Source organism: Pleurodeles waltl, chromosome 4_1 (genome assembly GCF_031143425.1).
Source record: "Pleurodeles waltl isolate 20211129_DDA chromosome 4_1, aPleWal1.hap1.20221129, whole genome shotgun sequence".
NCBI classification, from domain to species: domain Eukaryota; kingdom Metazoa; phylum Chordata; class Amphibia; order Caudata; family Salamandridae; genus Pleurodeles; species Pleurodeles waltl.
The window spans coordinates 54033838-54046024 of record NC_090442.1 but is presented as its reverse complement, the minus strand read 5'-3'; the positions used below and the strand labels follow the sequence as shown (position 1 = coordinate 54046024).

At 52.8% G+C, this 12187-nt stretch overlaps 6 non-coding genes across 6 annotated transcripts; 2 read left to right on the top strand and 4 right to left on the bottom strand.

The window, feature by feature from the left end:
- The first annotated feature begins 962 nt into the window (after positions 1–962).
- TRNAG-GCC (transfer RNA glycine (anticodon GCC)) lies at positions 963–1033 on the top strand. The gene has a single exon. It is a non-coding gene; the product is annotated as a tRNA-Gly (tRNA).
- A 396-nt stretch (positions 1034–1429) lies between these two features.
- On the bottom strand, positions 1430–1503 carry TRNAN-GUU (transfer RNA asparagine (anticodon GUU)). Its single transcript has one exon. It is a non-coding gene; the product is annotated as a tRNA-Asn (tRNA).
- A 1706-nt stretch (positions 1504–3209) lies between these two features.
- TRNAG-GCC (transfer RNA glycine (anticodon GCC)) lies at positions 3210–3280 on the top strand. Its single transcript has one exon. It is a non-coding gene; the product is annotated as a tRNA-Gly (tRNA).
- Positions 3281–3675: 395 nt separating this feature from the next.
- Positions 3676–3749, bottom strand: TRNAN-GUU (transfer RNA asparagine (anticodon GUU)). Its single transcript has one exon. It is a non-coding gene; the product is annotated as a tRNA-Asn (tRNA).
- Positions 3750–5594: 1845 nt separating this feature from the next.
- Positions 5595–5666, bottom strand: TRNAW-CCA (transfer RNA tryptophan (anticodon CCA)). Its single transcript has one exon. It is a non-coding gene; the product is annotated as a tRNA-Trp (tRNA).
- Positions 5667–10085: 4419 nt separating this feature from the next.
- On the bottom strand, positions 10086–10157 carry TRNAW-CCA (transfer RNA tryptophan (anticodon CCA)). The gene has a single exon. It is a non-coding gene; the product is annotated as a tRNA-Trp (tRNA).
- Between the last annotated feature and the right edge of the window lie 2030 nt (positions 10158–12187).

Below are 12187 nucleotides of genomic sequence, written 5' to 3'. Positions count from 1 at the left end.
CTTTCCTTGTTAGCATAGTTTCCTGCCACTGTCTTGGTGTGCTGCCAGCCTGTGAGACACGTGTCTTGCCCATCTCAGCTCCACTGTGGCATGTTAGATATGTCTTTGAGCAGAGTCCCGGTCCCAGAGCTGCTGCCTTCTCTGCACTCTGGCTTGTAAGACTGCAGGCAAAGGCCCTCCCTGGCCCCTCAGCCAGATAGATACATTTACCTGCAGGGCTCAGCTTTGGTGAAAGATATTGGCGAGAGAGAGGAAAGGGGACGGCCCGTGGTGCACCCCCTATTTTGCATAGAACCACAGCCTCCTGGGAGGGCAGAGACATGAGGGTTCTCAGGGAAAGCCCTCCCAGGAGTGTTGAAGGGCAGGACGTGAAACACAGCAATCCCGGAATGGCCTGGTCTAAGATGCCTGTGCAATAGGCCTGGCCCTAGGCTTCCGGGGCTCTTCCTCGGCAGAGGCCCCAGTGGTATGAGCCTGACCAGGGCTGTGCCCGACCAGGGCTGTAGGGCGCGTTGGGAGCGCGTTAGGGACGCGAAAGAGGGCGCAGGGCGCAGAACTCTGCCCGTTTCTCCCCAGGATTTTGGGGAGGACAGGGAATCTATCCAGGTCAGTGACTAGGCTTTCCCAGAAGGAAAGTCCAGTGACAGTGGCATGTTGTGAAACACAAGATTGCTGGTGGTCTGGAGGGTGCTTTCTGTCAGCCACTTCTCCCGGGAGCAGCCAGAGAGCAGGCTGATGTCGTGCTCTGTCAAGCACAACACTGGCCCCAAACCACTGTCCTTAGCAAAAGCAGAAACATTCATAGTTTCAGTCTCCTGCATCTGATTCCTGCCATCAGCATGTGAACGTTTGGCAGTCCAAGGCTTGCCATGCAAACTTTGTTCATAGGTGTCCCATGCGAATGCATGGGCCTCATCACTACTGTCTACAGCACGGCTCTCTGCTCAGCCTATGTAAGTGAAGCATTGGTGGTTCAGTGGTAGAATTCTCGCCTGCCACGCGGGAGGCCCGGGTTCGATTCCCGGCCAATGCAAAGCGCCCTTCTTTTGGCTTTGCTTTAGAAGTCAGAGATATAGACTTGGTGGGGAAAAAAATGTCAAAGAGTGACCCCGACGTGATTTGAACACGCAACCTTCTGATCTAGAGTCAGTCGCGCTACCGTTGCGCCACGAGGTCCCTGTGCATGCAGTTCTCAGCCCCGGATCAAGAAATGCTTCTGTGCCTTTTATTGGCCCTCAGTACGCCTGTGGTTAAAGTAGAAGGCTTGGTGTCCCGTTTCCAGTCCTATTGGTGGAAATGACTAGAGGTGAAGAGATGAGAGAAGATAGAAATGTTGAGATAGAGCATGTCACGCAGGCAAAGCGAGAGCTCTAAGAGCAAAGCCAGACAGCTGTGTTTTAATTCAGGACTTGATGTAGGCAAAAGCATACGTCCCTGGGTGGGCTTGAACCACCAACCTTTCGGTTAACAGCCGAACGCGCTAACCGATTGCGCCACAGAGACCAACCACCGCAGTGAGCGTGTTGGGACTCAATATATGTTTTTACCTTTGTGCTCCTGCCTGCAGCTCTAAGGTCCTGGCATAAGACAGGTAGGCTTAGACTCCATTGTGACATGTCTTACTTCTCTTAGAAGAAGGTTCTGAGTTGCCAGGCAGCTTATCTTCTGCCGGGCACACTTTCCTTTGCAGGCTTTCAGGTTGTGAATCCAGCACTGCTTAGGTGTCCATGTCAGACATGAGCAGCTCATTGAGCCCCACTGTGTGTTTTTTGTGGAGATACAACTCTCAGACTAGAGGGAGCAGGCGGGAAGTGGGTGAGACTCACACAGGGTGGGTGGGGCAGTTAAAGGATGTTATCTAATAGTGTAATCGAGGAGTTGGGTTTTTTGTGCACTACACTTTAACCAGCGATTCTTTCTAAAAGGAAATCCCAGGGCAGTACCCGCAATGAGTGGCATCCCCACACCCGAGGTTGCATTGTGGTAGCTGTTCCCTGAGCCCATAGCCCCTGTCCCCATGTCGCCCTTTCTCCTTGTGTAACTCACCCCAGGTTCGGTGGCTCTGATACTTGCTGCTTCTGCTGCGCGATCATCCCCATGATCTGGGCCTTTGTACGAAATGTCATGTAAGATGACTTTATTCAGCACGGTGTTTGTCATTTGCTTGGTTGTCCTGTCACTGTTGGATGTTTTCTTGCGCAGACTACTGTCTAATGGTTGGAAGGCCACGAGACACGTGACTTTTCTCTTTCCTTTGTAGCATAGTTTCCTGCCACTGTCTTGTTGTGCTGCCTGCCTGTGAGACACGTGTCTTGCCCATCTCAGCTCCACTGTGGCATGTTAGATATGTCTTTGAGCAGAGTCCCGGTCCCAGAGCTGCTGCCTTCTCTGCACTCTGGCTTGTAAGACTGCAGGCAAAGGCCCTCCCTGGCCCCTCAGCCAGATAGATACATTTACCTGCAGGGCTCAGCTTTGGTGAAAGATATTGGCGAGAGAGAGGAAAGGGGACGGCCCGTGGTGCACCCCCTATTTTGCATAGAACCACAGCCTCCTGGGAGGGCAGAGACATGAGGGTTCTCAGGGAAAGCCCTCCCAGGAGTGTTGAAGGGCATGAAGTGAAACACAGCAATCCCGGAATGGCCTGGTCTAAGATGCCTGTGCAATAGGCCTGGCCCTAGGCTTCCGGGGCTCTTCCTCGGCAGAGGCCCCAGTGGTATGAGCCCGACCAGGGCTGTGCCCGACCAGGGCTGTAGGGCGCGTTGGGAGCGCGTTAGGGACGCGAAAGAGGGCGCAGGGCGCAGAACTCTGCCCGTTTCTCCCCAGGATTTTGGGGAGGACAGGGAATCTGGCCAGGTCAGTGACTAGGCTTTCCCAGAAGGAAAGTCCAGTGACAGTGGCATGTTGTGAAACACAAGATTGCTGGTGGTCTGGAGGGTGCTTTCTGTCAGCCACTTCTCCCGGGAGCAGCCAGAGAGCAGGCTGATGTCGTGCTCTGTCAAGCACAACACTGGCCCCAAACCACTGTCCTTAGCAAAAGCAGAAACATTCATAGTTTCAGTCTCCTGCATCTGATTCCTGCCATCAGCATGTGAACGTTTGGCAGTCCAAGGCTTGCCATGCAAACTTTGTTCATAGGTGTCCCATGCGAATGCATGGGCCTCATCACTACTGTCTACGGCAGGGCTCTCTGCTCAGCCTACGTAAGTGAAGCATTGGTGGTTCAGTGGTAGAATTCTCGCCTGCCACGCGGGAGGCCCGGGTTCGATTCCCGGCCAATGCAAAGCGTCCTTCTTTTGGCTTTGCTTTAGAAGTCAGAGATATAGACTTGGTGGGGAAAAAAATGTCAAAGAGTGACCCGACGTGATTTGAACACGCAACCTTCTGATCTGGAGTCAGACGCGCTACCGTTGCGCCACGAGCTCCCTGAGCATGCAGTTCTCAGCCCCGGATCAAGAAATGCTTCTGTGCCTTTTATTGGCCCTCAGTACGCCTGTGGTTAAAGTAGAAGGCTTGGTGGCCCGTTTCCAGTCCTATTGGTGGAAATGACTAGAGGTGAAGAGATGAGAGAAGATAGAAATGTTGAGATAGAGCATGTCACGCAGGCAAAGCGAGAGCTCTAAGAGCAAAGCCAGACAGCTGTGTTTTAATTCAGGACTTGATGTAGGCAAAAGCATACGTCCCTGGGTGGGCTTGAACCACCAACCTTTCGGTTAACAGCCGAACGCGCTAACCGATTGCGCCACAGAGACCAACCACCGCAGTGAGCGTGTTGGGACTCAATATATGTTTTTACCTTTGTGCTCCTCCCTGCAGCTCTAAGGTCCTGGCATAAGACAGGTAGGCTTAGACTCCATTGTGACATGTCTTACTTCTCTTAGAAGAAGGTTCTGAGTTGCCAGGCAGCTTATCTTCTGCCGGGCACACTTTCCTTTGCAGGCTTTCAGGTTGTGAATCCAGCACTGCTTAGGTGTCCATGTCAGACATGAGCAGCTCATTGAGCCCCACTGTGTGTTTTTTGTGGAGATACAACTTTCAGACTAGAGGGAGCAGGCGGGAAGTGGGTGAGACTCACACAGGGTGGGTGGGGCAGTTAAAGGATGTTATCTAATAGTGTAATCGAGGAGTTGGGTTTTTTGTGCACTACACTTTAACCAGCGATTCTTTCTAAAAGGAAATCCCAGGGCAGTACCCGCAATGAGTGGCATCCCCACACCCGAGGTTGCATTGTGGTAGCTGTTCCCTGAGCCCCTAGCCCCTGTCCCCATGTCGCCCTTTCTCCTCGTGTAACTCACCTCAGGTTCGGTGGCTCTGATACTTGCTGCTTCTGCGCGATCATCCCCATGATCTGGGCCTTTGTACGAAATGTCATGTAAGATGACTTTATTCAGCACAGCGTTTGTCATTTGCTTGGTTGTCCTGTCACTGTTGGATGTTTTCTTGCGCAGACTACTGTCTAATGGTGGGAAGGCCACGAGACATGTGACTTTTCTCTTTCCTTGTTAGCATAGTTTCCTGCCACTGTCTTGTTGTGCTGCCTGCCTGTGAGACACGTGTCTTGCCCATCTCAGCTCCACTGTGGCATGTTAGATATGTCTTTGAGCAGAGTCCCGGTCCCAGAGCTGCTGCCTTCTCTGCACTCTGGCTTGTAAGACTGCAGGCAAAGGCCCTCCCTGGCCCCTCAGCCAGATAGATACATTTACCTGCAGGGCTCAGCTTTGGTGAAAGATATTGGCGAGAGAGAGGAAAGGGGACGGCCCGTGGTGCACCCCCTATTTTGCATAGAACCACAGCCTCCTGGGAGGGCAGAGACATGAGGGTTCTCAGGGAAAGCCCTCCCAGGAGTGTTGAAGGGCAGGACATGAAACACAGCAATCCCGGAATGGCCTGGTCTAAGATGCCTGTGCAATAGGCCTGGCCCTAGGCTTCCGGGGCTCTTCCTCGGGAGAGGCCCCAGTGGTATGAGCCCGACCAGGGCTGTGCCCGACCAGGGCTGTAGGGCGCGTTGGGAGCGCGTTAGGGACGCGAAAGAGGGCGTAGGGCGCAGAACTCTGCCCGTTTCTCCCCAGGATTTTGGGGAGGACAGGGAATCTGGCCAGGTCAGTGACTAGGCTTTCCCAGAAGGAAAGTCCAGTGACAGTGGCATGTTGTGAAACACAAGATTGCTGGTGGTCTGGAGGGTGCTTTCTGTCAGCCACTTCTCCCGGGAGCAGCCAGAGAGCAGGCTGATGTCGTGCTCTGTCAAGCACAACACTGGCCCCAAACCACTGTCCTTAGCAAAAGCAGAAACATTCATAGTTTCAGTCTCCTGCATCTGATTCCTGCCATCAGCATGTGAACGTTTGGCAGTCCAAGGCTTGCCATGCAAACTTTGTTCATAGGTGTCCCATGCGAATGCATGGGCCTCATCACTACTGTCTACGGCAGGGCTCTCTGCTCAGCCTATGTAAATGAAGCATTGGTGGTTCAGTGGTAGAATTCTCGCCTGCCACGCGCGAGGCCCGGGTTTGATTCCCGGCCAATGCAAAGCGCCCTTCTTTTGGCTTTGCTTTAGAAGTCAGAGATATAGACTTGGTGGGGAAAAAAATGTCAAAGAGTGACCCCGACGTGATTTGAACACGCAACCTTCTGATCTGGAGTCAGACGCGCTACCGTTGCGCCACGAGGTCCCTGTGCATGCAGTTCTCCGCCCCGGATCAAGAAATGCTTCTGTGCCTTTTATTGGCCCTCAGTACGCCTGTGGTTAAAGTAGAAGGCTTGGTGGCCCGTTTCCAGTCCTATTGGTGGAAATGACTAGAGGTGAAGAGATGAGAGAAGATAGAAATGTTGAGATAGAGCATGTCACGCAGGCAAAGCGAGAGCTCTAAGAGCAAAGCCAGACAGCTGTGTTTTAATTCAGGACTTGATGTAGGCAAAAGCATACGTCCCTGGGTGGGCTTGAACCACCAACCTTTCAGTTAACAGCCCAACGCGCTAACCGATTGCGCCACAGAGACCAACCACCGCAGTGAGCGTGTTGGGACTCAATATATGTTTTTACCTTTGTGCTCCTGCCTGCAGCTCTAAGGTCCTGGCATAAGACAGGTAGGCTTAGACTCCATTGTGACATGTCTTACTTCTCTTAGAAGAAGGTTCTGAGTTGCCAGGCAGCTTATCTTCTGCCGGGCACACTTTCCTTTGCAGGCTTTCAGGTTGTGAATCCAGCACTGCTTAGGTGTCCATGTCAGACATGAGCAGCTCATTGAGCCCCACTGTGTGTTTTTTGTGGAGATACAACTCTCAGACTAGAGGGAGCAGGCGGGAAGTGGGTGAGACTCACACAGGGTGGGTGGGGCAGTTAAAGGATGTTATCTAATAGTGTAATCGAGGAGTTGGGTTTTTTGTGCACTACACTTTAACCAGCGATTCTTTCTAAAAGGAAATCCCAGGGCAGTACCCGCAATGAGTGGCATCCCCACACCCGAGGTTGCATTGTGGTAGCTGTTCCCTGAGCCCATAGCCCCTGTCCCCATGTCGCCCTTTCTCCTCGTGTAACTCACCCCAGGTTCGGTGGCTCTGATACTTGCTGCTTCTGCTGCGCGATCATCCCCATGATCTGGGCCTTTGTACGAAATGTCATGTAAGATGACTTTATTCAGCACGGCGTTTGTCATTTGCTTAGTTGTCCTGTCACTGTTGGATGTTTTCTTGCGCAGACTACTGTCTAATGGTGGGAAGGCCACGAGACACGTGACTTTTCTCTTTCCTTGTTAGCATAGTTTCCTGCCACTGTCTTGGTGTGCTGCCAGCCTGTGAGACACGTATCTTGCCCATCTCAGCTCCACTGTGGCATGTTAGATATGTCTTTGAGCAGAGTCCCGGTCGCAGAGCTGCTGCCTTCTCTGCACTCTGGCTTGTAAGACTGCAGGCAAAGGCCCTCCCTGGCCCCTCAGCCAGTTAGATACATTTACCTGCAGGGCTCAGCTTTGGTGAAAGATATTGGCGAGAGAGAGGAAAGGGGACGGCCCGTGGTGCACCCCCTATTTTGCATGGAACCACAGCCTCCTGGGAGGGCAGAGACATGAGGGTTCTCAGGGAAAGCCCTCCCAGGAGTGTTGAAGGGCAGGACGTGAAACACAGCAATCCCGGAATGGCCTGGTCTAAGATGCCTGTGCAATAGGCCTGGCCCTAGGCTTCCGGGGCTCTTCCTCGGCAGAGGCCCCAGTGGTATGAGCCCGACCAGGGCTGTGCCCGACCAGGGCTGTAGGGTGCGTTGGGAGCGCGTTAGGGACGCGAAAGAGGGTGCAGGGTGCAGAACTCTGCCCGTTTCTCCCCAGGATTTTGGGGAGGACAGGGAATCTGGCCAGGTCAGTGACTAGGCTTTCCCAGAAGGAAAGTCCAGTGACAGTGGCATGTTGTGAAACACAAGATTGCTGGTGGTCTGGAGGGTGCTTTCTGTCAGCCACTTCTCCCGGGAGCAGCCAGAGAGCAGGCTGATGTCGTGCTCTGTCAAGCACAACACTGGCCCCAAACCACTGTCCTTAGCAAAAGCAGAAACATTCATAGTTTCAGTCTCCTGCATCTGATTCCTGCCATCAGCATGTGAACGTTTGGCAGTCCAAGGCTTGCCATGCAAACTTTGTTCATAGGTGTCCCATGCGAATGCATGGGCCTCATCACTACTGTCTACGGCAGGGCTCTCTGCTCAGTCTATGTAAGTGAAGCATTGGTGGTTCAGTGGTAGAATTCTCGCCTGCCACGCGCGAGTCCTGGGTTCGATTCCCGGCCAATGCAAAGCACCCTTCTTTTGGCTTTGCTTTAGAAGTCAGAGATATAGACTTGGTGGGGAAAAAAATGTCAAAGAGTGACACCGACGTGATTTGAACACTCAACCTTCTGATCTGGAGTCAGACGCGCTACCGTTGCGCCACGAGGTCCCTGTGCATGCAGTTCTCAGCCCCGGATCAAGAAATGCTTCTGTGCCTTTTATTGGCCCTCAGTATGCCTGTGGTTAAAGTAGAAGGCTTGGTGGCCCGTTTCCAGTCCTATTGGTGGAAATGACTAGAGGTGAAGAGATGAGAGAAGATAGAAATGTTGAGATAGAGCATGTCACGCAGGCAAAGCGAGAGCTCTAAGAGCAAAGCCAGACAGCTGTGTTTTAATTCAGGACTTGATGTAGGCAAAAGCATAAGTCCCTGGGTGGGCTTGAACCACCAACCTTTCAGTTAACAGCCGACCGCGCTAACCGATTGCGCCACAGAGACCAACCACCACAGTGAGCGTGTTGGGACTCAATATATGTTTTTACCTTTGTGCTCCTGCCTGCAGCTCTAAGGTCCTGGCATAAGACAGGTAGGCTTAGACTCCATTGTGACATTTCTTACTTCTCTTAGAAGAAGGTTCTGAGTTGCCAGGCAGCTTATCTTCTGCCGGGCACACTTTCCTTTGCAGGCTTTCAGGTTGTGAATCCAGCACTGCTTAGGTGTCCATGTCAGACATGAGCAGCTCATTGAGCCCCACTGTGTGTTTTTTGTGGAGATACAACTCTCAGACTAGAGGGAGCAAGCGGGAAGTGGGTGAGACTCACACAGGGTGGGTGGGGCAGTTAAAGGATGTTATCTAATATTGTAATCGAGGAGTTGGGTTTTTTGTGCACTACACTTTAACCAGCGATTCTTTCTAAAAGGAAATCCCAGGGCAGTACCCGCAATGAGTGGCATCCCCACACCCGAGGTTGCATTGTGGTAGCTGTTCCCTGAGCCCCTAGCCCCTGTCCCCATGTCGCCCTTTCTCCTCGTGTAACTCACCTCAGGTTCGGTGGCTCTGATACTTGCTGCTTCTGCGCGATCATCCCCATGATCTGGGCCTTTGTACGAAATGTCATGTAAGATGACTTTATTCAGCACGGCGTTTGTCATTTGCTTGGTTGTCCTGTCACTGTTGGATGTTTTCTTGCGCAGACCTATGTCTAATGGTGGGAAGGCCACGAGACATGTGACTTTTCTCTTTCCTTGTTAGCATAGTTTCCTGCCACTGTTTTGGTGTGCTGCCAGCCTGTGAGACACGTGTCTTGCCCATCTCAGCTCCACTGTGGCATGTTAGATATGTCTTTGAGCAGAGTCCCGGTCCCAGAGCTGCTGCCTTCTCTGCACTCTGGCTTGTAAGACTGCAGGCAAAGGCCCTCCCTGGCCCCTCAGCCAGATAGATACATTTACCTGCAGGGCTCAGCTTTGGTGAAAGATATTGGCGAGAGAGAGGAAAGGGGACGGCCCGTGGTGCACCCCCTATTTTGCATAGAACCACAGCGTCCTGGGAGGGGAGAGACATGAGGGTTCTCAGGGAAAGCCCTCCCAGGAGTGTTGAAGGGCAGGACGTGAAACACAGCAATCCCGGAATGGCCTGGTCTAAGATGCCTGTGCAATAGGCCTGGCCCTAGGCTTCCGGGGCTCTTCCTCGGCAGAGGCCCCAGTGGTATGAGCCCAACCAGGGCTGTGCCCGACCAGGGCTGTAGGGCGCGTTGGGAGCGCGTTAGGGATGCGAAAGAGGGCGCAGGGCGCAGAACTCTGCCCGTTTCTCCCCAGGATTTTGGGGAGGACAGGGAATCTGGCCAGGTCAGTGACTAGGCTTTCCCAGAAGGAAAGTCCAGTGACAGTGGCATGTTGTGAAACACAAGATTGCTGGTGGTCTGGAGGGTGCTTTCTGTCAGCCACTTTTCCCGGGAGCAGCCAGAGAGCAGGCTGATGTCGTGCTCTGTCAAGCACAACACTGGCCCCAAACCACTGTCCTTAGCAAAAGCAGAAACATTCATAGTTTCAGTCTCCTGCATCTGATTCCTGCCATCAGCATGTGAACGTTTGGCAGTCCAAGGCTTGCCATGCAAACTTTGTTCATAGGTGTCCCATGCGAATGCATGGGCCTCATCACTACTGTCTATGGCAGGGCTCTCTGCTCAGCCTATGTAAGTGAAGCATTGGTGTTTCAGTGGTAGAATTCTCGCCTGCCACGCGGGAGGCCCGGGTTCGATTCCCGGCCAATGCAAAGCGCCCTTCTTTTGGCTTTGCTTTAGAAGTCAGAGATATAGACTTGGTGGGGCAAAAAATGTCAAAGAGTGACCCCGACGTGATTTGAACACGCAACCTTCTGATCTGGAGTCAGACGCGCTACCGTTGCGCCACGAGGTCCCTGTGCATGCAGTTGTCAGCCCCGGATCAAGAAATGCTTCTGTGCCTTTTATTGGCCCTCAGTACGCCTGTGATTAAAGTAGAAGGCTTGGTGGCCCGTTTCCAGTCCTATTGGTGGAAATGACTAGAGGTGGAGAGATGAGAGAAGATAGAAATGTTGAGATAGAGCATGTCACGCAGGCAAAGCGAGAGCTCTAAGAGCAAAGCCAGACAGCTGTGTTTTAATTCAGGACTTGATGTAGGCAAAAGCATACGTCCCTGGGTGGGCTTGAACCACCAACCTTTCGGTTAACAGCCGAACGCACTAACCGATTGCGCCACAGAGACCAACCACCGCAGTGAGCGTGTTGGGACTCAATATATGTTTTTACCTTTGTGCTCCTGCCTGCAGCTCTAAGGTCCTGGCATAAGACAGGTAGGCTTAGACTCTATTGTGACATGTCTTACTTCTCTTAGAAGAAGGTTCTGAGTTGCCAGGCAGCTTATCTTCTGCCGGGCACACTTTCCTTTGCAGGCTTTCAGGTTGTGAATCCAGCACTGCTTAGGTGTCCATGTCAGACATGAGCAGCTCATTGAGCCCCACTGTGTGTTTTTTGTGGAGATACAACTCTCAGACTAGAGGGAGCAGGCGGGAAGTGGGTGAGACTCACACAGGGTGGGTGGGGCAGTTAAAGGATGTTATCTAATAGTGTAATCGAGGAGTTGGGTTTTTTGTGCACTACACTTTAACCAGCGATTCTTTCTAAAAGGAAATCCCAGGGCAGTACCCGCAATGAGTGGCATCCCCACACCCGAGGTTGCATTGTGGTAGCTGTTCCCTGAGCCCCTAGCCCCTGTCCCCATGTCGCCCTTTCTCCTCGTGTAACTCACCTCAGGTTCGGTGGCTCTGATACTTGCTGCTTCTGCGCGATCATCCCCATGATCTGGGCCTTTGTACGAAATGTCATGTAAGATGACTTTATTCAGCACAGCGTTTGTCATTTGCTTGGTTGTCCTGTCACTGTTGGATGTTTTCTTGCGCAGACTACTGTCTAATGGTGGGAAGGCCACGAGACATGTGACTTTTCTCTTTCCTTTTTAGCATAGTTTCCTGCCACTGTCTTGTTGTGCTGCCTGCCTGTGAGACACGTGTCTTGCCCATCTCAGCTCCACTGTGGCATGTTAGATATGTCTTTGAGCAGAGTCCCGGTCCCAGAGCTGCTGCCTTCTCTGCACTCTGGCTTGTAAGACTGCAGGCAAAGGCCCTCCCTGGCCCCTCAGCCAGATAGATACATTTACCTGCAGGGCTCAGCTTTGGTGAAAGATATTGGCGAGAGAGAGGAAAGGGGACGGCCCGTGGTGCACCCCCTATTTTGCATAGAACCACAGCCTCCTGGGAGGGCAGAGACATGAGGGTTCTCAGGGAAAGCCCTCCCAGGAGTGTTGAAGGGCAGGACATGAAACACAGCAATCCCGGAATGGCCTGGTCTAAGATGCCTGTGCAATAGGCCTGGCCCTAGGCTTCCGGGGCTCTTCCTCGGCAGAGGCCCCAGTGGTATGAGCCCGACCAGGGCTGTGCCCGACCAGGGCTGTAGGGCGCGTTGGGAGCGCGTTAGGGACGCGAAAGAGGGCGCAGGGCGCAGAACTCTGCCCGTTTCTCCCCAGGATTTTGGGGAGGACAGGGAATCTGGCCAGGTCAGTGACTAGGCTTTCCCAGAAGGAAAGTCCAGTGACAGTGGCATGTTGTGAAACACAAGATTGCTGGTGGTCTGGAGGGTGCTTTCTGTCAGCCACTTCTCCCGGGAGCAGCCAGAGAGCAGGCTGATGTCGTGCTCTGTCAAGCACAACACTGGCCCCAAACCACTGTCCTTAGCAAAAGCAGAAACATTCATAGTTTCAGTCTCCTGCATCTGATTCCTGCCATCAGCATGTGAACGTTTGGCAGTCCAAGGCTTGCCATGCAAACTTTGTTCATAGGTGTCCCATGCGAATGCATGGGCCTCATCACTACTGTCTACGGCAGGGCTCTCTGCTCAGCCTATGTAAGTGAA